Source organism: Durio zibethinus, chromosome 8 (assembly GCF_047325235.1).
Source record: "Durio zibethinus cultivar Kanyao isolate XHJ-2024 chromosome 8, ASM4732523v1, whole genome shotgun sequence".
In the NCBI taxonomy this organism is placed as follows: Eukaryota; Viridiplantae; Streptophyta; class Magnoliopsida; order Malvales; family Malvaceae; genus Durio; species Durio zibethinus.
In genome coordinates this window covers 27,285,262-27,310,557 of record NC_143169.1, presented here as the reverse complement: position 1 = coordinate 27,310,557, position 25,296 = coordinate 27,285,262, and the positions used below count along the sequence as shown (strand labels likewise).

General features: G+C 40.7%; 1 non-coding gene and 4 pseudogenes across 1 annotated transcript; all 5 read right to left on the bottom strand.

Annotated features, from left to right (window-relative positions):
* Nucleotides 1-5,382: 5,382 nt before the first annotated feature.
* LOC149517769 (25S ribosomal RNA) lies at nt 5,383-8,736 on the bottom strand (annotated as a pseudogene).
* A 228-nt stretch (nt 8,737-8,964) lies between these two features.
* Nucleotides 8,965-9,119, bottom strand: LOC149517768 (5.8S ribosomal RNA; annotated as a pseudogene).
* A 261-nt stretch (nt 9,120-9,380) lies between these two features.
* On the bottom strand, nt 9,381-11,179 carry LOC149517767 (18S ribosomal RNA; annotated as a pseudogene).
* Nucleotides 11,180-18,712: 7,533 nt separating this feature from the next.
* On the bottom strand, nt 18,713-22,042 carry LOC149517766 (25S ribosomal RNA; annotated as a pseudogene).
* A 227-nt stretch (nt 22,043-22,269) lies between these two features.
* On the bottom strand, nt 22,270-22,425 carry LOC149517765 (5.8S ribosomal RNA). The gene has a single exon (XR_016344338.1). It is a non-coding gene; the product is annotated as a 5.8S ribosomal RNA (ribosomal RNA).
* Nucleotides 22,426-25,296: the final 2,871 nt, after the last annotated feature.

The window sequence follows — 25,296 nt, the reverse complement described above, 5'->3', positions numbered from 1 at the left end:
TTGTATCTAGCTCTTCTAAAATGTTTTGTACCTATGTACCTGGCCTATGGCCAAGCTTATCTAGAGCCTTTACACCTATAGTGCCCGCATCATCTTTTCAAGGCTTTCTAGAAGCTTCTCTCAAATGATCCTCAGGCTCAGCATCAGGTAACTCTCATAGGAAATTGTTCTCATGGACTGGTGCTTGAGCAATGGTCTGGCCTCCATGCATTGATGCTAGGGCCTTGGTCCCAATAATGCTTATGTAGGGTGTAACACATGCACTAATGGTGGTCGAGGCATATTCTTGTGTCACAATCTACTAGCTGTCCAAGCCAAGGGTTCTCTCTGAGTTAAAAGGTAATTCTAGTTCTAGTGCAACAAGGTCTGATAGCTAGGGGGACCCAACCTTAAGGTATACTAGAGGCTTAGGTCATGGGAAACTAGCATAGAATAGTGGTATGGGCAATGATCAAGGCTCTAGACGTTGAGGCATGGTATTCAAGTTTGGCAAAATAGAGTCAAACCCAAGTGCGAGTATTGGTAAGTGATGCATGGGCACACAGTTAGACCCAGGCAAAGCACTAATGATCATGGTATCGGTGCAAGTTAGACCTAGGTGCAAGCACGCCTAACATAGTCCTAGGGAAATCAAATTTAGGGGCTTTTAGAAGGCCCAATACTATAGCACAATCTTTGATAAGCTAGAATTATGCTAAGCACTTGAGTTTCATAAGCTAACTTAGGCACACAGAATCAATTTCCTGTCGAAGGCCACATGAAGTTTAGCTTAAGATCAAGCCTACCACACATGCACCAAGCATCATTTTGTGTCTATGGAACTCAAGGGCAAACAAGTGCCTTAGGAGGAATAGAAGAGTGGTACGAGGGTTAGGTACCTATGTCGCACCAAGTGCCAACATTTCACGATAATGTCAAGGCAACAACCCTTATTAAGGGCCAACATGGCCAATGGTGGTTGACACATGGGTCGAGACCAAAGGCCAACATGTCTTGATGGAGGTTGAGGCATGTGCATGTACCGAGGGTCATTGGGTGCCAATGGTGGTCAAGGAATGTGCATGTGTCATGGTTTGCAAGCTGGTCTAGGCCTAAGGGTTCTCTCTAGGTTAAGAAGTAGTTCCAGTTCTAGTGGGATAGGGTTTGATAGCTAAGGGGACTAAGCCTTGTGGCACGAGGATTGATCAAGACTTTAGAGGCTTAGGGATGATATTTAGGTATAGGAAAATTTAGCCAGGCCCAAGTACAAACACTGGTGAGTGCTTGTATAAATTTACAAGACAAAAAATGGCATTGGCTTGGTAGAAATATGAAGATGTACTTGAACCCACCTACCAATCGATCATGATGCACATGGTGTGCTACTTGAGCTGAGGATACCTACGTGTACTGTGCAACCTAGTATATGCTGATGGTGTTTAAGGGAACTACTCGCACAAAGGGCCAACATGTGCCAATAGTGGTTGAAGCATATGCCAAGACTAAAAGCCAACATGTCCTGATTGTGGTCAAGGCATGTGCATGTGTCATGATCTACAAACTGGTCTAGGCTTAGAGATTCTCTTTGAGTTGAGAAGTAGTTCCAATTCTAGTGGGATAGGGTCTGATAGCCGAGAAGACTAGGCCTTGAAGCCTACTAAAGGCCCAGGTCATGAGGAATTAACCCAGAATAAGGTTATGGGTTGTGATCAAGACTCCAAAGGCTCAAGCACAGTATTCATGTTGGATAGAATTAAGCCAAGCCCAGGTGTGGGTACCGGTGAGTGCTTATATGAGTTTACAAGCAATAAAAATAGCACTGGCGTGGCAAAAATATGAAGATGTGCCTAAACCACTTGTTGCACAACCATGGTGTGTATGGTGCACAGCCTAGGCCCATGATACCCATGCGTGGTGCATAGTCCAGCATGTGCTGATGGTGTTCGAAGGGACTACCAGCACAAAGGGTCAGCATTTATCAATGGTGATCGAAGCATATGCTAAGACCAAAGGCTAACATATATTGATGGTTATCAAGGCATGTGCATGTGTCATAGTCCATAAACTGGTCCAAGCCCAAGGGTTCCTTTTAAGCTGAAGAGCAGTTTTAGTTCTAGTGGGATAAGGTCCAATAGCAGAGACAAGGCCTTGAGGCCTAGGTCACGAGGAGCGAGCCCTAAAATAGTGGTATAGGCAATGATCAAGACTCTAGAGGCTCAAGCATAGTGTTCATGTTTGGTTGAATTAAACCAATCCTAGATACAGGCATCAGTAAGTGCTTATATGAATTTACAAGCCATAAAAATTGCATTAGCATGGTAGAAATATGAAGATGTGCATGAACCCACCTATTGCTCAGTTGCGATGTCCATGGTGCATGGCTTAGGCCTAGGATACCTGCCTGTGGTGTATAGCCTTGCATGTGCTGATAGTGGTCAAAGCATGTGCCAAGACCAAGGGTGAACATGTCCTAATAGTGGTTGAGGCATGCACATGTGTCATAGTCCACAAGCTGGTCTAGCCCAAAGGTTCTCTCCAAGTTGAACAGTTCTAATTTTAGTGGGATAAGGTCCAATAGCTAGAAGACCAAGTCTTGAGGCCTACAAGAGGCCCAGGTTGCGGGGAACTAGCCCAAAATAGTGGTATGGGCAGTGATTAAGACTTTAGAGGCTCATACACAACGTTCTTATTTGGCAAAATTTATGAATTTATAAGCCATAAAAATGGCATTGGCACGGTAAAAATATAAAGATGTGCCTGAATGCACCTACCACCTAGTCATGGTGCACATAGTGCATGGTTTAGGCCTAAGACACTAGCACATGGTGCACATGATCAAAGCATGTGCTGAGACCAATGGCCAACATGTCCTAATAGTGGTCAAGGCATGTGCTTGTGTCACAGTTCGCAAGCTAGTCCAGGTCCAAAAGTTTTCTCCAAGTCAAGGAGTACTTCTAGTTATAGCGACATAAGGTCCAACAGCTAGAGAGACCAGGCTTTGAGGCCTACTAGAGGCCCAAGTCATAGGGAAATAACTTAGAACAATGGTATAGGTAGTGATCAAGACTCCAGAAGCTCAGGCATGGTGTTCATGTTTAGCATAATTGAGCCAAGCCCAAGTGTAAGTGTTGGTGAGAGCTTATATGAATTTACAAGCAATAAAAATGACATTGGCATGACAAAAATATGAAGATGCTCCAAAACCCACCTATTACCTGATCGTGGTGCACTTGCTACCTGGCCCGAGCCCAAGATACCTACATATGATGTATGATGCAGCATGTGTTATTGGTGCTTAAGAAAATTTTCCACACAAAAGGCTAGCATGTGCCAATGGTGGTCAAAGTATATATCGAAACCAAGGGCCAACTTGTTCAATGGTGGCTGAGTCATGTGCATGTGTCATGGTCTGCAAGGTAGTCTAGGTCCAAAGGTTCTCTTTGAGTAGAGGAGCAGTCCCTATTCTTATGGGACAAGGTCTAATAGCCATGGGGACCAGGCCTTGAGGCTTAATGAGGCCAAAGTCACAAGGAACTAGCACAGAACAATGTTATGGGTATTGTTGAAGACTCTAGAGGCTTAGACACAATGTTCAGGTTTGGCAAAATTAAGCCAGGCCTAAGTGTGGTTGCTAATGAGTGCTTATATGAATTTACAAGCCATAACAATGGCATTGGCACAGTAGAAATATGAAGATGTGCTTGAACCCACCGACTACTTGATCGTGGTATGAAAGGTGCATGGCTTAGGTCCAGGATGCTCGCGCGTGGTGCACAACTCAACATGTGCTAATGGTGGTCAAAACATGTGTCGAGACCAATGGCCAACATGTCCCAATGGTGGTCGAGGCATGTGCATATGTCATGGTCTACAAGCTGGTCTAGGCCTAGGGATTTTTCTAAGTCACGGAGCAGTTCTAGTTCTAGCAAGATAGGTTTTGACAATTAGGGAGACCAAGGCATAAGTCATAGGGAACCAACCCAGAACAGTGGTATGGGTAGTGATCAAGACTCTGAAGGCTCAGGCATGGTGTTCATGTTCGGCAAAATTGAGCTTGGCTTTAGTGTGGGCATTGGTGAGTGCTTATATGAATTTACAAGCCATAAAAATGCCATTAGGATAGTAAAAATTTGAAGATGTGCTTGACCACCCTACTTACTGCCCGATAGTGGTGAGCATGGTGCATGGCCCGGGCATAGGATACCCTTGCCTAGTGCATGGCCCAGCATGTTGCAATGGTGTTTGAGGAAACTACTTGCACAAAGGGCTAACATTTGTCGATGATGGTTAAAGTATGTACTAAGACTAAGGGCCTACTTGTCTCGGTGGTGGTTGAGTTATATACATGTGTCATAATCTATAAGCTAGTCCTAGCCCAAGGGTTCTGTCCAAGTCAAAGAGCAGTTTGTGTCCTAGCAAGACAACATGCAACAATCAGGGGGACCAAGCCTTAAGGCCTATAGGAGGCCTAGGTCATGAGGAACTAGTATAGAATAGTTGTATGGGCAATGATCAAGACTCCAAAGGCTCATACATAGTGTTTAAATTGGCAAAATTAAGCCATGCCCAGGTGCGAGCATTGATGAGTGATGCATAGGCACATAGTCAGAACCAGTGTGGGCATTGATGACCGAGGTGTGAGTGCATGGTCAAGCCTAGGTAAGGGTGTATGGTCATACCTAGGTGTAGGCCCACTTGTACACAATCCTAGGAGGATCATATTTAAGGGTTTCTAGAAGGCTTAACACAGCAACACAATTTTTAAGAAGCTAGAATTATGCTGAGTGCTTGAGTTTTGTAGGCTGACTTAGGCAGATGGGGTCAATCTAGATGGAGTTTGGCTTGAGATTAGAGCCTATAACCCATGCACCGAGCATCATTTAGTGTCAATGGTAATCGAGGGATAAACAAGTGCCTTGGGTGGGAAGTTCATGGTACATATGTTGCACCAAGTGTCAGCATTTACCAAAGAGGTGTTTGAGGCAACAACCCACAACAAAGGCCCACTTATATCAATGATGATCGAGGCAAGTGCCAGCATCTAGCTTTGGTGTCTAAGGTAACATCTCACACTAAGGGGCTAGCATCTGTAGATGGTGTTGGATGTGATTGCCTACACCAACCAAGGGCCAAATGCTATTGATGGTGCTCGAGGCAATAGCCTGCATTTGGGCTAGCATGTGCCGATGGAGTTTGAGGTAAATGCCTACACCAAAAGTGAGCCCATCACTATAACAAATACCAAGAGCATTCAATTTTTGTTTACTTGTATGCTCAAGGAAGGGACATCATCAACCGACTAAATCAATTGCAATGGAAAACATCATTCATCCCCAACCCTAGTGAGGTATGGTGAAGAAAAAATAAAGTGAGAGGACTTTAGTGGCTATGGTGGGGGGAGGGGTGAATCAAAGCAACAAAAAGGTTGAATCTTAGTGGATCATGGCAATAAGGCCACTCTGCCACTTATAATACCCTATCATGTATTTAAGTCATCTGCAAAGTATTTTTCCCACCATTTGATGGGAATTGAGCTCCAAGAAAGGCTCGTATGGCTTATTTGCTACGGGTGCTACACCTATGACATGTACCTTTCAAGGCATAGGCCACTACTACTGGTCTATAGTTGGGCAATAGATACATGTGTCCCTTCTAACCTAGATTCTAATGTTGAGGCATTTAGTCATAATCAAGTGCATGGTAGCTTTATGCCACTAGCTTTTCAACCAAGTGGGATAACCAAATGCACGAATCAACGATTCCTCTCATACTAGGTTGAATTATTATTGTGACGCTACCATTAGTATGGTAAAACTAACTATCTCATAACGGTGTAAACCTAGCTCACATTCCTTTTCAGTAGGTGAACAATCCAACACTTGGTGAATTTTGCTTCACAATGATAGGAAGGCCAACATTGAAGGATCAAAAGCAACATCACTATGAACACTTGTCTATCATAAAGCTAGTTATCCTTCTGATAACTTTTTTGACACCTCTAGCTTCAAATTCTGAAAGTCTACAGGATTAATAGGTCATGTTTTTATAGTTTATTCGTACTGGAAATCAAAATCAAATGAGCTTTTATCCTTTTATTCCATATGAGATTTCTATTCTCATTGAGCTCATCTTAGGTCACTTGCATTATCTTTTAACAAATGTGTTACCCCAGCCAAACTCCCTACCTAACAATGTCTTTTACCCTAATCGATCAATCAAGGTTGGCCTTAGGCCAAATAGAAGGGGTTCTGCCTTGCCTTCGATTTATGGAATAAGTAAAATAATGTTAAAAGTTGTGGTATTTCAATTTTGACTTAAGGCTACCACTTATCCTACACCTCTCAATTCATTTCAAAAAGTTGGACTAAAGTCAAGCCGAATGGGGTTTTCTTTCCCTGCTGATTCTGCCAAGCCCATTCCTTTGATTGTGGTTTCATTGGATAGTAGATAGGGACAATGGGAATTGTGTTAATCCATTTATGTGCTCACTAATTAGATGATGAGGCATTTGACTACCATAAGAGAGTCATAGTTAGTCCTATCATTTACCCTTACTTGGTTGAGTTCTTCACTTTGACATTTAGAGCATTGGGCAGAAATCACATTGCATGAGTATTCGTAGGGACCATTGTAATGCTTTGTTTTAATTAAATAGTTAGATTCCCCTTATCCCTATCAATTATGAGTCGACTATTCATTGCTCGGGAAAAGCCCTAAAGGAAGCCTTTCCAAGTCCATCTTTGATCAACACACAATGACCCATGTTGCCATGAGAGTAGCTTAAGTAGTGCATCGACAGTCAATGAGTTTGGGATTAGGACCTCGTGCCTGGCCCTCAAAGCAATCTTTTACTTAAGGTTATGGATCTATTTTTCTGACTTCCCTTGCCTACATTGTTCCATTGACTAGAGGCTATTCACTTTAGAGAGTGATGCAATTATGAATATGACCAAGCATAGAGAGCACTTGGTCCTCCAGATTTTCAAGGGTCGCTAAGGGCACACCAAACACCACGTGACTTGTAATGCTCTTTCGATTGCTAGACCTTACCTCTAGTTGAGCCATTTCTAGGGTGGGTAGGCCATAAATAGAAAAGATAACTCTTTCCAAGGCCCCCTCTAACACCTCTAGACTACCTAATATTGTCGTCAGCTATGCATTAACTTGATTCCCTTTTAAAGCTCACATTGGACACACTATCGGATGGGCTTCCCCCATCTCTTAGGATCGACTAACCCATGTGCAAGTGCAATTCACATGGAACCTTTCCCCTTTTTAGTATTTAATGTTCTCATTTGAATACTTGCTTCTACCACCAAGATTTGCACCAAGGCTACTCCACAGGGCTCATGCCCCAGGTTTTGTAGCGACCACCATGCTCTTCTACTCATTGGGGCCTAGCCTTTGCCATTGCCTTGATAGTTGTGTATAGGTCGCACATTTAAATGCCATCCATTTTTTAGGCTAGTTGATTCGATAGGTAAGCTGTTACACACTCAGTAGATTTCAACTTCCATTACCCTCATCCTACTATCTTAATCGACCAACACCCTTTATAGGTTCTAGGTTAGCATGCAGTTGGGCACCATAATTCAGCTTCCAGTTCATCCCCTATTAGCAATTTTGCTTACCAAAAATGGCCCACTTAGAGCTCTCGATTCTATGGTATGGCTCAATGAAGTAGCTGCACCATCCTACCTATTTAAAGTTTAAGAGTAGGTTGAGGGCATTACACCCTTGATGCCTTTAATCATTGGCTTTACCCGATAGAACTTGCTAAGGGCTCCTGCTATCTTAAGGGAAACTTCAGAGGGAACTAGTTGCTAGATGGTTCAATTAGTTTTTCACCCCTAAACCCAAGTCAAATGAATGATTTGCACGTTAATACCACTATAGGCCTTTATCAGAGTTTCCTCTAACTTTACCCTACTCAAGCATAGTTCACCATATTTTCGGTCCCAACAAGCATGCTTACGCTTAAACCTTTCTCTAAAGATCCAAGTCGGTGCACCTATGAGGGATCTCACCAATTAGCTTCCTTGCACCTTATGGGTTTCCTAGCTTGTTGCCTTGCACACATGTCAGACTCTTTGGTTCATTTTCAAGATAGGACAGATGGGGAGCCTACAAGCCAATGTTGGGAGCATGCAAGTGCCAAGGCACATTGAGATGGCTTGTGTTGCATTCCACAATTACCAAAATGACATCTCCATAAGCATATCGAAAGCCCAGGCTTAGGCCGTCACCATGACCCGCATCGGTCTATGCTTCGAGCCAATCTACAAACTGGCTCTCGCTATTCCATGTCTGACCAAGGTACATACCAACCCCCATTTACTTCCATCATAACAATTTCAAGCACTATTTGAATCTCTTTTCAAAGACCTTTTCATCTTTCCTTTACGGTACTTTTTGGCTATCGATCACTCACCTGCATTTAACCTTGGATAGAATTTACTGCTTGATTTGGGTTGCATTCCCAAACAACCTAACTGACATACTGCACCTCATTGTGGGACAATGTCTAGGCACAATAGGGCTCTTACATTTTTTGGTGCCCCTTTCCAAGGTTCTTAGGCTTGGTCTGCCACTAAAGATACTTCTCTAGACTACAATTCGGATGTTAGGGGTGCCCGATTCTCAAGCTAGGCTCTTCCTAGTTTGCTTGCCATTACTAGGGGAATCCTGGTAAGTTTCTTTTCCACCACTTATTGATATGCTTAAACTTAATGGGTAATCTTACCTGACCTAGGGTTGTGATGCAAGCATTGATCGAGTGATGCAAGGGGCCTGATGGGGTCCAGATAGACAATGAGTGCATGTCATAAGAGATGAGGTACATCGAGAGCTTTACCACTGATGGGTGGTGCTATCATTGCCAAGGATTCACTTTTAGGCCAACCATGATCGACAAGATCATGGGAGGCCATCTTGAACCACTTCACCAAAAGCCCAATAGGCAAGGGGTGGATGGGCAACAATGCATGGCACCTAGGTAGACGTGCCATTGGCCTAATGGAATGGAAGCAACTTGCATTCAAAGATTCAATTATTCATGGGATTCTGTAATTCATGCCAAGTATCACATTTTGCTACATTCTTCATTGATGAGAGAGCCAAGATATCTATCGCAAATAGTCATTTTGGTTTTTCATGATAGAAAGAGTCATGGTGTCACCCTCACACACATCATAAATGGGATGGTAATGGCACACATGCTCCTTTCCATTAGGGTTCCTTAGTGTGATTCATGTCAGGGGTTCATTATTCAGCCATAGGCAATGATACCAATCATGTTGCCCACTTAGAAGCAAAACGAATCAACTACTGCACATGCATAAGGTTGAAAGGGGCTTAGGGCATAAAGGCACCCTCATCACTAGGTGTTTCATTAATGCATTTGTGGGTCATTCGTTTAGTAGGTAACCTTGCTATGACTTCTCCTTTCTCTAAATGATAAGGTTCAATGGACTTCTTACAACATCTCTGAAAACAAACCTTCCACATCACCATGATCCAAACACTTCACCGGACCATTCAATCGGTAAAAGTGATAGGTAGTGTGTACAAAGGGCAAGAACATAGTCAACGTAAGCTGAAGAATCATGTTTACTAGGAATTCCTTGTTGAAGACTAACAATTGCAATGATCTATCCCTATCATGATGAAATTTCAAAGATCACTCAGGCCTATTAGTCGAGGCTATAGACTTGTTCAATACACTAGTGTAGTGTTTGAGTAGCCCAAAACATCTACGGGTGTCATAGACCTATTATTCCCTCAAACGTCCTTGGCCTAAATGGCCATAGTCCCTCTAAGAAGCTAGCCATGATGAATCACCTTCACGTAGCTAGTTAGTAGGTTGAGATCTTGTTCATTAATAGAATTAACCAGACAAATCATTCAACCAACTAAGAACGGCCATGCACCACCACCCATAGAATTAAGAAAAAGCTCTCAATCTATCAATCTATCAATCTTTACTACATGTATAGCGGGTAAGTTTCCCCATGTTGAGTGAAATTAAGCTATAGGCTCCACTCCTGGTGGTGCCCTTCTATCAATTCCTTTAAGTTTTAGCCCTATGACCATATTCCCCCTGAAACCCCAACGACTTTGATTTCTCATAAGGTACCAACAGAGTCCTAAAAGTAACATTTGTTGATCCCTGGTCAGCATCATTTATGGTAGAGACTAGGATGGTATCTGATCATGTTCTAGCGCCAACTTTCATTCTTGATTAATAAAAATATCCTTGGTAAATGCTTTTGTAGTTGTTCATCTCTTATAAATCCAAAAATTTCACTTTTAACTATGAAAAAAAAATGCCCCTGATTGTCTCTGTTAATCATTACTCTAATCTTGAAGGCCAACACAATAGGACCAAAATCCTATGATGTTATCCCTTTATAATGCATACAAGAAAGGGCATACTTTAAGCACTCTAATTTCTTCAAAGTAGCAGTGTCGGAGGAATGACCCAGCCAGTTAAGGCCAAGGGCACATCACCAGTAGTAGGGACAAGTAAACTGATGCTTATTGTGAGGTAGACCAGATGACTTAACCCTAACTCTAATTATGAACTTTTTAACTGCAACAACTTAAATTTCTACTATTGGAGCTAGAATTACTATGGCTACTGGCACCAGACTTGCCCTCCAATGGATCCTCGTTAAGGGATTTAGATTGTATTCATTCTAATTGCTAGACTTATAAAGCTCAATATTGTTATTTATTGTCACAAACTCTCTATGTCAAGATTGGGTAATTTCTGCTCCTATTGCCTTCCTTGGATGTGGTAGCTATTTCTTAGGCTCCCTCTCCCTAACTCTCCATCACCCATCACCACCATAGTAGGCCACTATCCTAGCATCAAAACTTCATAGGGAAAAAATTTGAATGATGCATTGCTAGCACAACATAAAGGCCATGCAATCGATCAAGTTATCATGAATCATTAAAACAACAGGCAAAGCTCACATTGATCTTTTATCTAATAAATGCATCCCTTTTAGAAGTTGGGGTTTCTACACGTATTAGCTGTAGTATTACTATGGTTATCCGACTAGTAGATACCATCAAATAAATTATAACTAATTTAATAAGCCATTCATAGTTTCACAATTTGAATTAGTTTATAACACCACTTAGGCCTCAACGCACCAACTAAGCAATAAAGAAAGCCAATATGGAGCACAAACATCATGCATGTCAAGCACATAAAATGCATAGCATTAGATGAATAAGGTCGAGAGTCCACACCCATAAAATGTTCCACATCTAAGAGCACTATCGAACACTAGTGCACCAATTAGCCATGGAGGTTTGGGTGGCATAATTAGGTCACGAGGCATGATTAAGTTCTGACTCATAGCCCCTAAGGACATAAGATTGAGGAGAAATGGCAAGACATTTGGTTTCCATTGATTTTGGTATGTGGCATAGGATCCTAATTGCACCCCTAAGGTATGATGACCATATAGGGGTAGATTGAAATGGATGATGGGTCAATAGTTTGATGCATCAAGCTTGGAGCCTGCCAAATTCACAACCATAGCACCACTCCTATGCCTATTACTACAAGTGGTAGCATCCACACATACTGAGCTATAACCCACCCAATCGATTATTCGATGAGCAAGCAGATGAAACAATGTATGAGGCCATACCATAACTGCTTAGCATGGGAAAAACACAAGCAATGTCCACGAGACTACCCTTAACATCCAATAGGCAACAATGGCATAATTGGGTCATGAGGCATGATTGAAGTTTGACTTGTAGCCTCTAAGGACATAGGATTGATGAGAGATGGCAAGACATCCGATTTCCATTGATTTTGGCATACGGCATAGGATCCTAATTGCACCACCAAGGTATGATGACTACATAGGGGTAGATTGAAATGGATGATGGGTCAACAGTTTGATGCATCAAGCTTAGAGCTTGCCAACATGTACAATCGTAGCACCACTCCTATGCCTATTACTACAAGTGGTAGCATCCATGCACACTGGTATATAACCCACCTAATCAATTATTCGATGAGCGACTAGCTAAAACAACATATGAGGCCATGCCATGACTGCTTGGCATGGGAGAAACACAAGCAATGTCTATGAGACTACTCCTGCCATCCAATAGGCAACAATGGCATACACCTTAAATGCTTAGTCTGACCAGGACTATACACACAAACTCTATTGTGACCATTCGAAGAAGACATTAGCCAATTCAGAACTTGTTCCTAAAGCCTTGGGTAGCATCAGCTGCATACACAGGCTTGATTAGGCCTAGGCATTTTTATGATCAATGAGAAAGGACCATGATATTGCCAAATACCTGATAGACTAGGGTAGACCAAGCCTATAACCTAGCTTCTGCTTGCACCAATCCAAATAGCCATTTCCTTATTCAAAGACTTGGTTTAGGGCTTAGGGTAGCATCAACTACAGGCATGGGCTTGAGCTTGGCATAGCTAAGCCTTTTTTACATATGCATGCCAATTGGTCAAGGCCATAGGTGCCTATGAGTCACCAAAGCAACCAGTCATCGAACAACATGGCCAAAAGGCATGAATGGCCTAGATTTTAATCTAAGGATGTTGCCGTAAATGTACATAATGATAGGCCCATCATGAAAACCTAAGGAGCATGAGAGATTTTATAGATGTACTAGTAGTAAACATTAAGGGGTTTAAAATGGGGGCACTTTTTTCAAACAAGCATATCCCACACCAAAGGTTTGTATGTGCCAATGGTGGTTAAGGCATGTGCCCTCACCAAGGCCTCGCATGTACTGATGGTGTTTGAGGTAAGTGCCAATATCAAGGGCCAATATATGTCGATGGTGTTCGAGGCAACTGTTTACAGTAAGGGCCATCTTCTGTCGATGCTAATTAAGGCATGTGCTCACACTAGGTCCAGATTGTGCCAATGCTAATTGAGGCATATGCTTGCACCAAGTGTTGGCATGTGCTCACACCAAGGGCTAGCATGTGCCAATAGTGATTGAGGCAAGTGCCCATACCAAAGGCCAGCTTGTGTCAATGGTGGTTGATGTAAGTGCTCGTACCAAAAGTCAGCTTGTGTCGATGATAGTCAAGGCAATGCCCACACCATGTGCCAACATGTGCTGTTGATGGTCAAAGCCTTGGCTAAAGTTTGATTCTAGGCCACGATACACATGCTAGCCTCGAGCATGTGTTTTTGCCTAAGGCACAATCTTTGAAACATCATCGAAAAACCTGATTGGTGGCATTAAGGGTTCTGATGATTGGGGGTGGAGGGCCAAGGGTGTGTGCATAAGATGTGTGATGGGTACTAGTCCTTTGCCCTTATATTGGTCCCCTATCCCTCAAGGAACCTCAATAACTCATACCTCCTTAAAGAGTATTAAGAGCTTTTACAAGTTTATAGGCAGTAGCCATTCAAGTGTTTGAAATGGGGATGTTTTTTCCAAATGGCCACAAAATCTTCTACATTTTAATTTTTTTAGCTAAATTTTTTGTGACTGCCAACAAAAATATAAGCATCACGTACGAAATTTAGGGTCGAAACTCCTTCTAAAAAAATTTCAAAAAATCTTAAATCGTGAAAAATTCCAAACATCATGAAAAATAAAAAACAAGTCATCTTGCCATGAAACTTAACATGAAGGCTTAAGGGACCATTATATGAATTTACAAGCCATAAAAATGGCATTGGCATGGCATAAATAAAAAAATGTGCCTAAACCCATCTACTGCTCTATTATGGTATGCATGGTGTGTGGCCTAAGCCTAGGATACTCATATGTAGTGCATGGCCTAGCATATGCTAATGGTGTTTGAGGGAACTACCTGCATAAGGGCCAGCTTTTGCCAATGCTAATCGAAACATGTGTCAAGACAAAGGGTTAACAAGTCTCGATAATGGTCGAGGCATATGCATGCACTGAGGGTCATTATATGTTAATGGTGGTCGAGGCATGTGCATGTGTCATGATCCACAAGCTAGTCTAGGCCCAAGGTTTCTTTTCGAGTCAAGGAGCAGTTCCAGTTCTAGTGGTACTAGGTCTAACAACTAGAGAGACTAGGCCTCAAGGCCTGCTAGAGGCCTAGGTCATGGGGAACTAGCATAAAACAGTGGTATGGGTAGTGATCAAGACTCTAAAGGCTCAGGGATAGTGTTTAGGTCTAGCAAAATTGAGCCAGTCCTAGGTGTAGGTGCTGGTCCCTTTAACCCAAGCTATCGACACTTTCGGTGCTTTTTTTGAGTTACCTATGTCACCCTCTCTTGTGAAAAATTTGGTTGTACCATAAAACTCATGCTATGGCACTCTGTTGCCATTGGTTTCCCTTTATCCACTTTCTGAGAGGTCACAATCCCTTAGCAATCTTGACTAGCACCTGGTTACTCCTTGTTAGGCTTTTTCTAGGGTTGTTTACCATTACCACTTTGCCTTTGGACAACCTCTCTTCCTATTTGATGGTTGAAAGCTTTGGGCACTCCCTAACCCAATGTGGACTGGCACAAAAATAACAACTCATGGGCCCTATGCGTTTGCTGATAGTTTATCGATCTTGCTAAATCTAGGCTTCCCCATAGCCTTTTCCTCTCTTAAGGAATTACCATCAGTGTCTCCCTCATTCTCTCTTTTTTTTTTGGCCTTGGAAACTTAGTGCACTCAACCTGAGTCAATGATTCTATAGCAACTCTAGCCCAACTCAACTTTTGAATGCCTTTTCATTGTAGCTTGACCTTGACCCATGGCATTAGTCTATTAATGAAATGCTTAGGCACCTCCACTCTCGATTATAAGCTTACATCAACAACCACAGTAGCTCGTAATGTAGCATGGTCAACCTTGAGACTAGCTAGCTCTTCTCACAAGATTGTCACCATGGACTCTAATGCCTTATTACATTGTATAAGCTTCTCTAGTGCCCTATTCAAAGGTCCCTCAACATCTCTAAACCAATCTATTATTTGTAAAATAACCTCCCACACTTCACTAATTGAGTGCTTATTGGCAAATATCTTTCTAAAGCTTTCCCCCATTTGTCAGTAAGAGGGCGCTCGTCAAGCAGCTCTTTTTAGTCTCTTTTTTGGTTTTCCCTAAACATGCTATAGCCCAAAACATGCTTGCATAACTTACCACAGTGCTTGCACACCACATTACGATGCCCACATGCAAGTCCTCCAACTTGCACCAATGCCAACTCTGGCTCTTCACACCAACTTTAGCTCTTACCATAACTTTTGCTCCTTATGTCATGAGTATAGATCTGTTGCACACTCTGAACCAAGGCTCTAGTCACCACCTTTGGTTTGATCCAAGCCTTGATACCCGATAGTATTTGGTTCTACTGCCTACTCCTAGCTCTCTAAAAATTAGACTTTGATACAACTTGTCATAGGTTGAGACTTAAGCTTCAGAATTGCATAGCTCCATAATAAAGAAATGAACTCTTCTACATCTCAGATCAATCTAACATAAGAAATAATGCATGATCACTCTAGACTGCGAGGTTAGCTGCCCAGTACATTGCAAAATAAAAAGGGCATAATAAGTGTTTAAAGAAAGGCTAAAAGAATAACAAAAAGTTTAAGGCAAGAGTAAGGATGTTATTACTCAATGGTTCTAATGTGTGCATAATTTATAGCTGAGTCCCCCTTATAATCAGAGCCTAAAATACATTCTTAAACTCTAGAGATTACAATCCTTGATTTTGGGGGATTTGGTGCTATTGCATGATCTTTGACTTGCTAAAATCATGCTAAGCACCAGGCCTTCTAGAAGGCCCTTAATATAATCCCTTTAGGACTGTGTTCATGCATGCCTAGACTTGGGCCTAACCATGCACCCATACCTCTATCATTAGTGCTCCTGCTTAGGTCTAACTGGGTGCCCACCCATTGTTCACTAGTGCCCGTCCTTGGGCCTGGCTCAATCCTGCCTAACCTTATCCCCTTTTCTAAGCCTCTAGAGTCTCAATCAGTACTTGCCCCATTGTTCTAGACTAGTTCCATGTGACTTGAACCTTCAAATCACCTTATGGCCTGATCCCTTAAGCTATCAAACTCTATCCCATTAGAACTTGTACTGCTACACAACTTAGAAAGAACCCCTATGCTTGGACCAACTTGCATACCATGACCTATGCACTAAAGGTCATTGGGAGATGATGGTGGTTGAAGCATGCACATATGTCACGATCTACAAGCTAGCCCAAGCCAAGGGTTCTTTTTAAGTCAATAAGTAGTTTTAGTTTTAGAGGGATAAGGTCTAACAACTAAAATGACCAAGCTTTTAGGTGTACTAAAGGCCTAGGTCATAGGGAACTAGCCCAGAATTATGGTATAAATAGTGATCAAGACTCTAGAGGCTCAGGCATGGTTTTTAAGTTTGGCAAAATTGAGCTAGGACTAAGTACGAGTGTTAGTGAGCACTTATATGAATTTACAAGCCATAAAAATGGCATTGGCTTAGCAAAAATGTACAAATTGCTTGAACCCACCTACCATTCAATTATAGTTCCCATGGTTCATGGCTCGAGCCCAAGATAGCATGACCCAACATGTGTTGATGGTGTTCAAAGAACTACACACACAAAAGGGCCAGTATATGTTGATGATGGTTGAAGCATGTGCTAAAACCAAGGCCTAACATGTATCGATGGTGGTCAAGGCATGTGCATGTGTAATGGTCCACAAGTTGGTCTAAGCCTAAAGGTTCTCTCTGAGTTAAGGGATAATTCTAGTTCCAACAAGATAGGGTCCAACAGCCATGAGGACTTGTTCTTGAGGCCTACTAGAGGCCCAAGTCATGGGGAACTAGCCTAGAATAATGGTATGGGTAATGATCAAGACTCTAGAGGCTAGGACATGGTGTTCATGTTTGGCAAAATTGAGACAATCCTAGGTACAGGCATTGAAAAGCACGTATACGATTTTACAAGCCATAAAAATGGCATTGGCTCTGCAAAAATAAGATGTGCCTAAATCCACCTACTACTCAATCATGGTGCACATTGTGCATGGCCTAGGCCCAGGATACGTATGCATGGTACATGGCCTAGCATGTGCTGATGGTGGTTGAAGCATGTGCCAAGACCAAGGGCTAACATGTCCTAATGGGGTTTAAGGCATGTGCATGTGTCTATTCCATAAGCTTGTGATGCGTAGGGGTTCTTTTCAAGATGAAGAGCAGTTATAGTTCTAGTAGGATAGGGTCTGACAACTAGAGGGATCGAGCCTTAAGGCCTATTGGAGGCTCAGGTCATAGGGAACTAGCCCAAAATAGTGGTATTGGTAGTGATCAAGACTCTAAGGATTAAACACAGTGTTTATGTTTGGCAAAATTGAGCTAGGCCTATGTGCAGGCACTATTGAGCACTTATATGAATTTGCAAGCGATTAAAATGGCAATGGCATGGTAGAAATATAAAGATGTGCCTAAGCCCACCTATTACGTGGTCATGGTGTGCATGGTGCATGGCCAATGCCGGATACCCACACATGATGCATGGCCCAACATGTGCCAATGGTATTTGAAGGAACTACCCATATAAAGGGCCAACATGTGTTGATAGTGGTCAAAGCATGTGTTGAGTCCAAAGGCCAACATGTCTTGATGGTGGTCGAGGCACGTGCATGTGTCACAATCCACAAGCTGGTACTAGCCAAGGGGTTCTCTCTAAGTCGAAGAGCAATTCTAACTCTAGTGAGACAAGGTCTGACAACCAGAGGGACCAGGCTTTAAAGCCTACTAGAGGCCTAGATCATGGGGAACTAGCCCAGAATAGTGGTATGGATAGTGATCAAGACTCTAGAAGCTTAAGCATGATGTGTAGGTTTAGTAGGATTGAGCCAGGCCTAGGTGCGGGCATTGGTGAGTGATGCACTAACACATAGTCAGACCTAGGTGCAAGAACTGATGACCGACATGTGAGCACATTGCCAAACCTAGGTGTGAGCATGCCTAAATACAGTCATAGACAGGCAGTATATATGGGCTTCTAAAAGGCCCAATACTATAACACAATTTTTGATGAGCTAGAATTATGCTAAGCATTTTAATTTTGTATGCTGACTTAGGCAAATAGAGTCAATTCCTTGTCCAAGGTAGCATAGAGTTTTGCTTAAGATAAGAGCTCATGACACATGCACCGAGCATTATTTAGTGCCAATAGTGATCGAGAGGTCAACAAGTGCCTTGGATGGGAGGGTTATGGTACATATGCCACACTAAGTGCCAACATCTACCAAAGAGGTGTTCAAGGTAACAACCTACGCCAAGGGCCCACTTACATAGATGGTGGCAGAGGTAAGCACCTATACCAAGTGCTAACATCTGGTAATGGTGTGCTAGGCAACATCTCATACCAGAGGGCCAACATCTGTTGATGGTGTCTGAGGCAACAATTGGCTTGCATCTATCGATGGTGTTGGATGCGATAGCCCACACCAACCAAGGGCTGGATGCTATCGATGGTGTTTAAGGTAAGAACCTACACCAAAGGACAATGTGTGCTAATAAAGTTTGAGGCAAGTGCCCTCACCAAGGGCAAGCCCATCCCTATAATAAATACCAAGGGCATTCGGTCCTCATTTACTTGGAAGCTCGAAAAAAAGATTTCATCACCCGACTAAATCAGTTGCAATGGAGAACATCATTCATCTCCAACCTCAGAGGGATGTAGTGTAAAGAAATGAAGTGCGAGGACTTTGGTGGGTATGTAGGGGGAGGGATGAATCAAAGCGACAAAAGATTGAATCTTAATGGATCATGGCAGCAAGGCTACTCTGCCACTTACAATACCTCATTGCATATTTAAGTCATCTGCAAAAGATTCTACTCATCATTTAGGAGGAATTGTAACTTGTCTGTAGCAAGGGCTACACATATGACACATGCCCTTGATGGCCATGCATCCATGCTGTAGGTCTACAATTGGATGATGGGCACATGCATCACTTCTAGCCTAGATTTTGACTTAGAGGCATTCAATCATAATTTAGCATATGATAGCTTCTTGCCCATAGCTTTTCAACCAAGCATGATGACCAATTGTTTGAATCAACAGTTCTTCTCATTCTAGGTTGAATTACTATTGCAACAGGGCTATTAGTAGGGTAAAACAAACCTATCTCACAATGGTTTAAACCTAGCTCACATTTCATATTGGTGGGTGAACAATCCAGCACTTAGAGAATTCTGCTTCACAATGATGGGAAGAGTTGACATCGAAAGATCAAAAAGCAATGTTGCTAATGAATACTTCATTGCCACAAGCTAATTATCCCTATGGTAACTTTTCTAATGGCTCTAGCTTTAAATTTTGAAAATTTAAAAGATCGATAGGCCATGCTTTCATGGTTCATATTTGTATTGGAAATCAAAATGAAATGAGCCTTTTCCCCTTTGTTCTACATGAGATTCTTGTTCTCATTGAGATTATCATAGGACACCTACGTTATCTTTTAATAGATGTACTGCCCTAGCAAACTCCCCACTTGGTAATGTCTTCTACCTAGATTGACCGATCGAGGTTAGCCTTATGTCCAAAAGAAAAGGTTATGCCCCACCTTTGATTCATGAAATAAGTAAAATAACATTAAAAGAAATGGTATTTCAATTTCATCAGAAGGCTCCCACTTATCCTACACCTCTCAAGTCATTTCATAAAGTTAGACTAGAGTCAAGCTTAATTAGGTCTTTTTGCTTACTAGTTCTACTAAGCCTATTCCCTTGGTTGTGCTTTTGCTGGATAGTCGATAGAGACAATAGGAATCTTGTTAATCCATTCATGTGTGTTACTAGTTAGATTTGGAGGCATTTGGCTACCTTAAAAGAGTCATATTACTCCCACCATTTACCCATGATTAGTTAAAATTCTTCACTTTGACATTTAGAGCACTGGGCAAAAATCACATTGAGTGTGTATCCCTAGGGACCATCATAATGCTTTGTTTTAATTAAATAGTTAGATTCCCTTAGTCTAGACTAGTTTTGAGTTGACTATTATCACATGAGGAAGGCCCCTAAAAGAGCCATTCCTAGTCCATCCCCCAGCCTACATGTATCGAATTGCTCTTGCCATAGGGGCAACTTGAGTAGTGCATTGGTAGCCAAAAGCTTCAAGAGTAGGACCCACATGCATTGGTAGCCAAAAGCTTCATAGCCAATCCTTTTCCCAAGGATAGAGATCCATTTTGCTAACTTTTCTTACCTACATTATTCCATCGACTATAGCTTGTTCAATTTGAAAACCCATGCAATTATGAGTACAACTAGGCATAAATAGCACTCACTCCTTTATATTTTCAAGGGCTACTAGGGCAAATAGGACATAATGTGACATGCATTACTCTTTTGGCCAATGGAACCTACCTCCAATTGAGTTATTTCTAGGGTGGGCAGGTCATTAAATAGAAAAGATAACTCTTCCTAAGGCCCCCATCAATGTCTTTGGAATCCCTAATGTTGTTATTAGCCATTGTGTCCCAATTTAGGAATTTTAACTCAATTTTCTTTCAAAGCTCATGTTGGACCCATCTCTAAGGATCAACTGACCTATGTGCAAGTGTTGTTCACATGGAACCTTTCCCTTCTTTAGCCTTCAAAGTTCTCATTTGAATATTTGCTAGTACCACTAAGATCTGCATCGATAGTGTCTTTGCACAAACTTGCACACTGAGTTTTGCAGCAACCATCATACCCTCCTACTCATCGGGGCTTGGCCCTTGCCTCGATGATCTAGTATAGGTCACGTGCTTAAGTGCCATTTATTTTTTAGGCTAGTTGATTTTACAGGTGGGTTGTTACACACTCCTTAGAGGATTTTGACTTCCATGATCACCGTCTTATTGTCTTAATCGACCAACACCTTTGAGGGTTCTAGGTTAGCACACAATTAGGCATCATAACCCAACTTTAGTTCATCCTATGTCACCAGTTCTACTTACCAAAAATGGCCCATTTAGAGGTCCTAATTCCATGGAGCATTTCAATAAAGTAGTTGCATCATCCTACTTATATAAAGTTTAAGAATAGGTTGGAGGCATTGTGCCTCTAACCATGGCTTTACCCAATAGAACTCACCAAAGGCTCCATCTATCCTAAAGGAAACTTTAGAGAGAACTAGCTACTAGATGGTTCAATTAGTCTTTCACCCTTATATCCAAGTTAGATGAATGATTTACACATCAATATCATTGTGGGCTTCCACTAGCATTTCCCTTGGCTTAGCCCCACTCAAGCATAGTTCACCTCAACAGATAAGCTCACACTCGAACCTTTCTCAGAAGATCAAGGTCAATTAGTGGTGCACCTATGAGGGATCCCACCAATCAGCTTCCTTGCACATTATAGGATATCTAGCACATTAACTTGCACACATGTCACACTCCGTGGTCTACGTTTCAAGACAAGCTAGATAGGGAACTCACAGGTTAATGCTAGGAGCACATAAGCGTCGAGGCATGTTGAGACAATTTTTGTTACATCCACGATCATAGCGACAATGTCTCCATAGGCATATTGAAAGCCCAAGGTTGGGTAGCCACTATGACACATGTTAGTCCATGCCTTAAGCTAATCAATGGACTAGCTCTCACCATTCCACATCTAACTAGGGCACATTATCGTCCCCCATCCGTTTCCCTTTCGATAATTTCAAGCACTCTTTGACTCTCTTTTCAAAGTCTTTCTCATCTTTCCCTCTTAGTATTTCTTCGCTATTGGTCTCTCACTTGTATTCAGCTTTGGATGAAATTTACCACCCGATTAGGGCTGCAGTCCCAAACAACCTGATTCATAGATAGAGTCCCATGGTGCGATAAGATCCAACCATAATAGGACTCTCACGCACTCGAACACCCCTTTCTATAGGACTTAGGCCTAGTCCATCACTGAGGACACTTCACCAGGACACAATTTGGACTCCAAAGGTTCTTAATTCTCAAGCTAGGCTTTTCTTGGTTCGCTCGTTGTTACTAGGAGAATCTTAGTAAGTTTCTTTTCCTTTGCTTATTCATATGCTTAAACCTAACAGGTAATCCTACTTGACCTAGGGTCACGATGTGAGCATCAACTGAGTAATGTGAAGGGTCTAATAGGTTCAGTTGGATGAGTGCATGTCACCAGAGATGATTCACACTAAGCTTTAGCACTGATGGTCATAGGGCTTTGATTGCCAGTGACTTATTTTTGTGCCAACCATAATAGATGAGATCACTGAAGGCCCATCTTTTGCCCTCTTACCAGGAGCCCGATGGCTGAAAGGTTAGAAAGAGTGATGATGCATGATAGCCAGGCAGGCATGCCCTTGGCATAATGGCTAAAAGTGCAACTTGCATTCAAAGAATTAATGGTTCATCAGATTCTGCAATTCACACAAAGTATTGTATTTCATTACATTCTTCATCGATGTGAGAGTTGAGATATCCATTATCGAGACTCATTTTGGTTTTTCATGACAAAAGGAGTCATGGTGCCACTCATGCATACACTACAAATGGGATGGTGACAGCACACACACTATTTTCCATTCTGGTTTCTTAGTGGGATTTATGTTGGGGTTTTGTTATTTAACCCTGGGTGATGATACCAATCATTGCACTTGCCTGGAGCTAGAATGAAGTGATTGTCATGCCTATCTAAGGCCAGAAGAGGCATGAGGCTCAAGGCATAGAGGCATCCTTACCCTATCAGTGTTTCGTTAAAACATTTGCAAGTCCTTTGTTAAGCGGGTTTCAATAATGATCCTTTCGTAGGTTCACCTATGAAAACTTTTTTATGACTTTTCCTTCCTCTAAATGACAAAGTTTAATGGACTTCTTATGACATTGCAGGCCGAGCTCTCATTCATTAATGAAATTAACCATACAAATCACTCCACCAACTAAGATTAGCCATGCACCATCACCCATAGATCAAGAATGAGCTCTAAGTCTATGAATCCTTACTATGATTAGACTTAGTAAGTTTCCTCGTGTTAAGTCAAATCAAGCCACAAGCTCCAATCTTGGTGGTGCCCTTCTATCAATTCCTTTAAGTTTTAGCCTTGAAACCATACTCACCCAAAACCCAAAGACTTTGATTTCTCATAAGGTGTTGACAGAGTCCTAATAGTAACATCCATTGATCCCTGGTTAGCATCATTAATGGTTGAGACTAGGTTGGTATCTGATTGTCTTTGAGCCCCCAACTTTCATTCTTGATTAATGAAAACATCCTTGGCAAATGCTTTTGCAATTGTTCATCTTTCATAAATCCATCAATTTCGCCTCAACTATGAAATATGAATGCCCCTAATCGTCCCTGTAGGTACCAATTTTGTTCCTTTTTTTATTATTAATATATAATTTTGTTATTTTTTTTACTATTATATAATTATGTTTATTATTAATATTATTATTATTATTAATCTTTAAAACAAATGGAAAAGAAGTTTAAAAAAAAACAATTTTTGATTTCAACTCTAGCAACCGAAATCAAGCTGGCAGAGTGGTCTAAATTTATTCCTAACACTGCCTAACATGGAAGCATGAAATTTGGTTACCAAAAGTCATCGGATAAATAGCCAAAATTTCCATAAAAGATCTGGGATCTTGAATCTCAAAAGCTCTATAAGTAGAAATAATCTCTGCAAGGAACGAACAAAAAAAAAAGAAGAACAATAAGAGGGAACACAATAAAAAAAACAACAGCAAACACAAAAAAGAAAATTCGAGAATGAAATTATCAATCCAGGAAGTTGTAGATTTTTTTGAAAAATCTGGGCTTGGAAATGTGTTTAGAAAGCAAAAAAGGATCATTGGGGAACTTTTGGGAATTTGTAAAAAAATTTTGGGTCATCAAAAACTAGAAAAGTTTGAATTTTTCGATGACCGTTGAAATTTTTGACCACAAACTCTGGGGATCTTTAAATTTTTTGACACCGTTGAAGTTTTCGGCCACTGGTGCATGACGGTAACCGATCGAAAATTAGGCTCCACGGTTGTCGGAATAAGGGCTAGGTTTTCTAAAGAAAAGAGCTCTAGGTAGAGAGAGAAAGGGGAAAGGAGAAAATAAAGAAAAAAAAATAGAAACAGGCTGTTATAAGCCCTTCAAAACAACGTCCTTTTGGACATCTGGACCGAACTTGACTCGCGTAGGGTCCGCATGCCAACCCAACCCGTTTCGTAAGTTTTTCCTTTTCTTTTTCTTTTTATTTTCCATTTTGATTTTGATTTTGATTTTTGATTTTTATGTTGATTTTTTTGTTTTTTTTTTATTATTGTTATTTTATATTATTACGGGTAATAATTTTTTAAAAAATAAATAAATAAATAGAATAAAAAATGAAACTGATATAAAATAAAGACTTAAAAAATATAAATAAAAAATTTAATAATAATAACTACTTAGAGGAAATTTATTACAAGCAAAAATATTATTTAAATTTCGCCAAAGTGTTGGGATAATTTTAAAAAATAATTTTTGCTAAAAAAAATAAAAATTGATAAATAAAAAAATAAATTGTTTAAATGAATCTTTTAAAAGTAATTTTTAGAGAAAGCTGATAGAGTTTAGTTTTCTTTAACTATTGCAAGTAAAAATAAATTTTTAAATTTCATCATAGAGTTGGGATAATCCAAAATTATTTTCACTAAAATAAAGATTGATTAGAACAATGTAAAACAATAATAAAAAATAATAGTAATGAAAATAATAATAATTGATATTTGAATATTTAAAAATATAGAAAATTGAAAGAGTTTGATTTTCTTCAATACAAACAGGAGGTTAATATTTAACTTTCACCGATTAGTTAGGATAATCTAAATTTCTTCTTATAAAAAATAATTAAAGAATAAATAATACAAAATTTTAAAATAACCATAATATTTAGATTTCACTGAAGAGTCGGGATAATCTTAAAATTTGTTCAAAATTTTGTGAACTCACTAAAGAGTCGGGATGTTCTTAAAATCCTTTTTAAATAAATAATTAAAATATCTTATGACGAAGTTTTGAGAATTTTGTGAATGGTCAATTTTCTCGAAATATTTTCTAAATAGTGATTTTCTATAAATTCCACCAAAGCGTTAGAGAATTTATAGAATACAAAATAATAATAATAATGTTAATTTTGAAATAGAGAAAAATGTTTTAAAATAAAATTTAGGAAATTAAACATAAATAAAAAGACTCCATTATCAAAATTATAGGATTCTGCATGTTTAAATGGTACCGTTCTTCGAACGGGCGACATGAGGGTACTAATACCTTCGTTACTCATAACCATACTCTCGGAACTAGTCTTGATTTCACAGACCTAAATTTCTT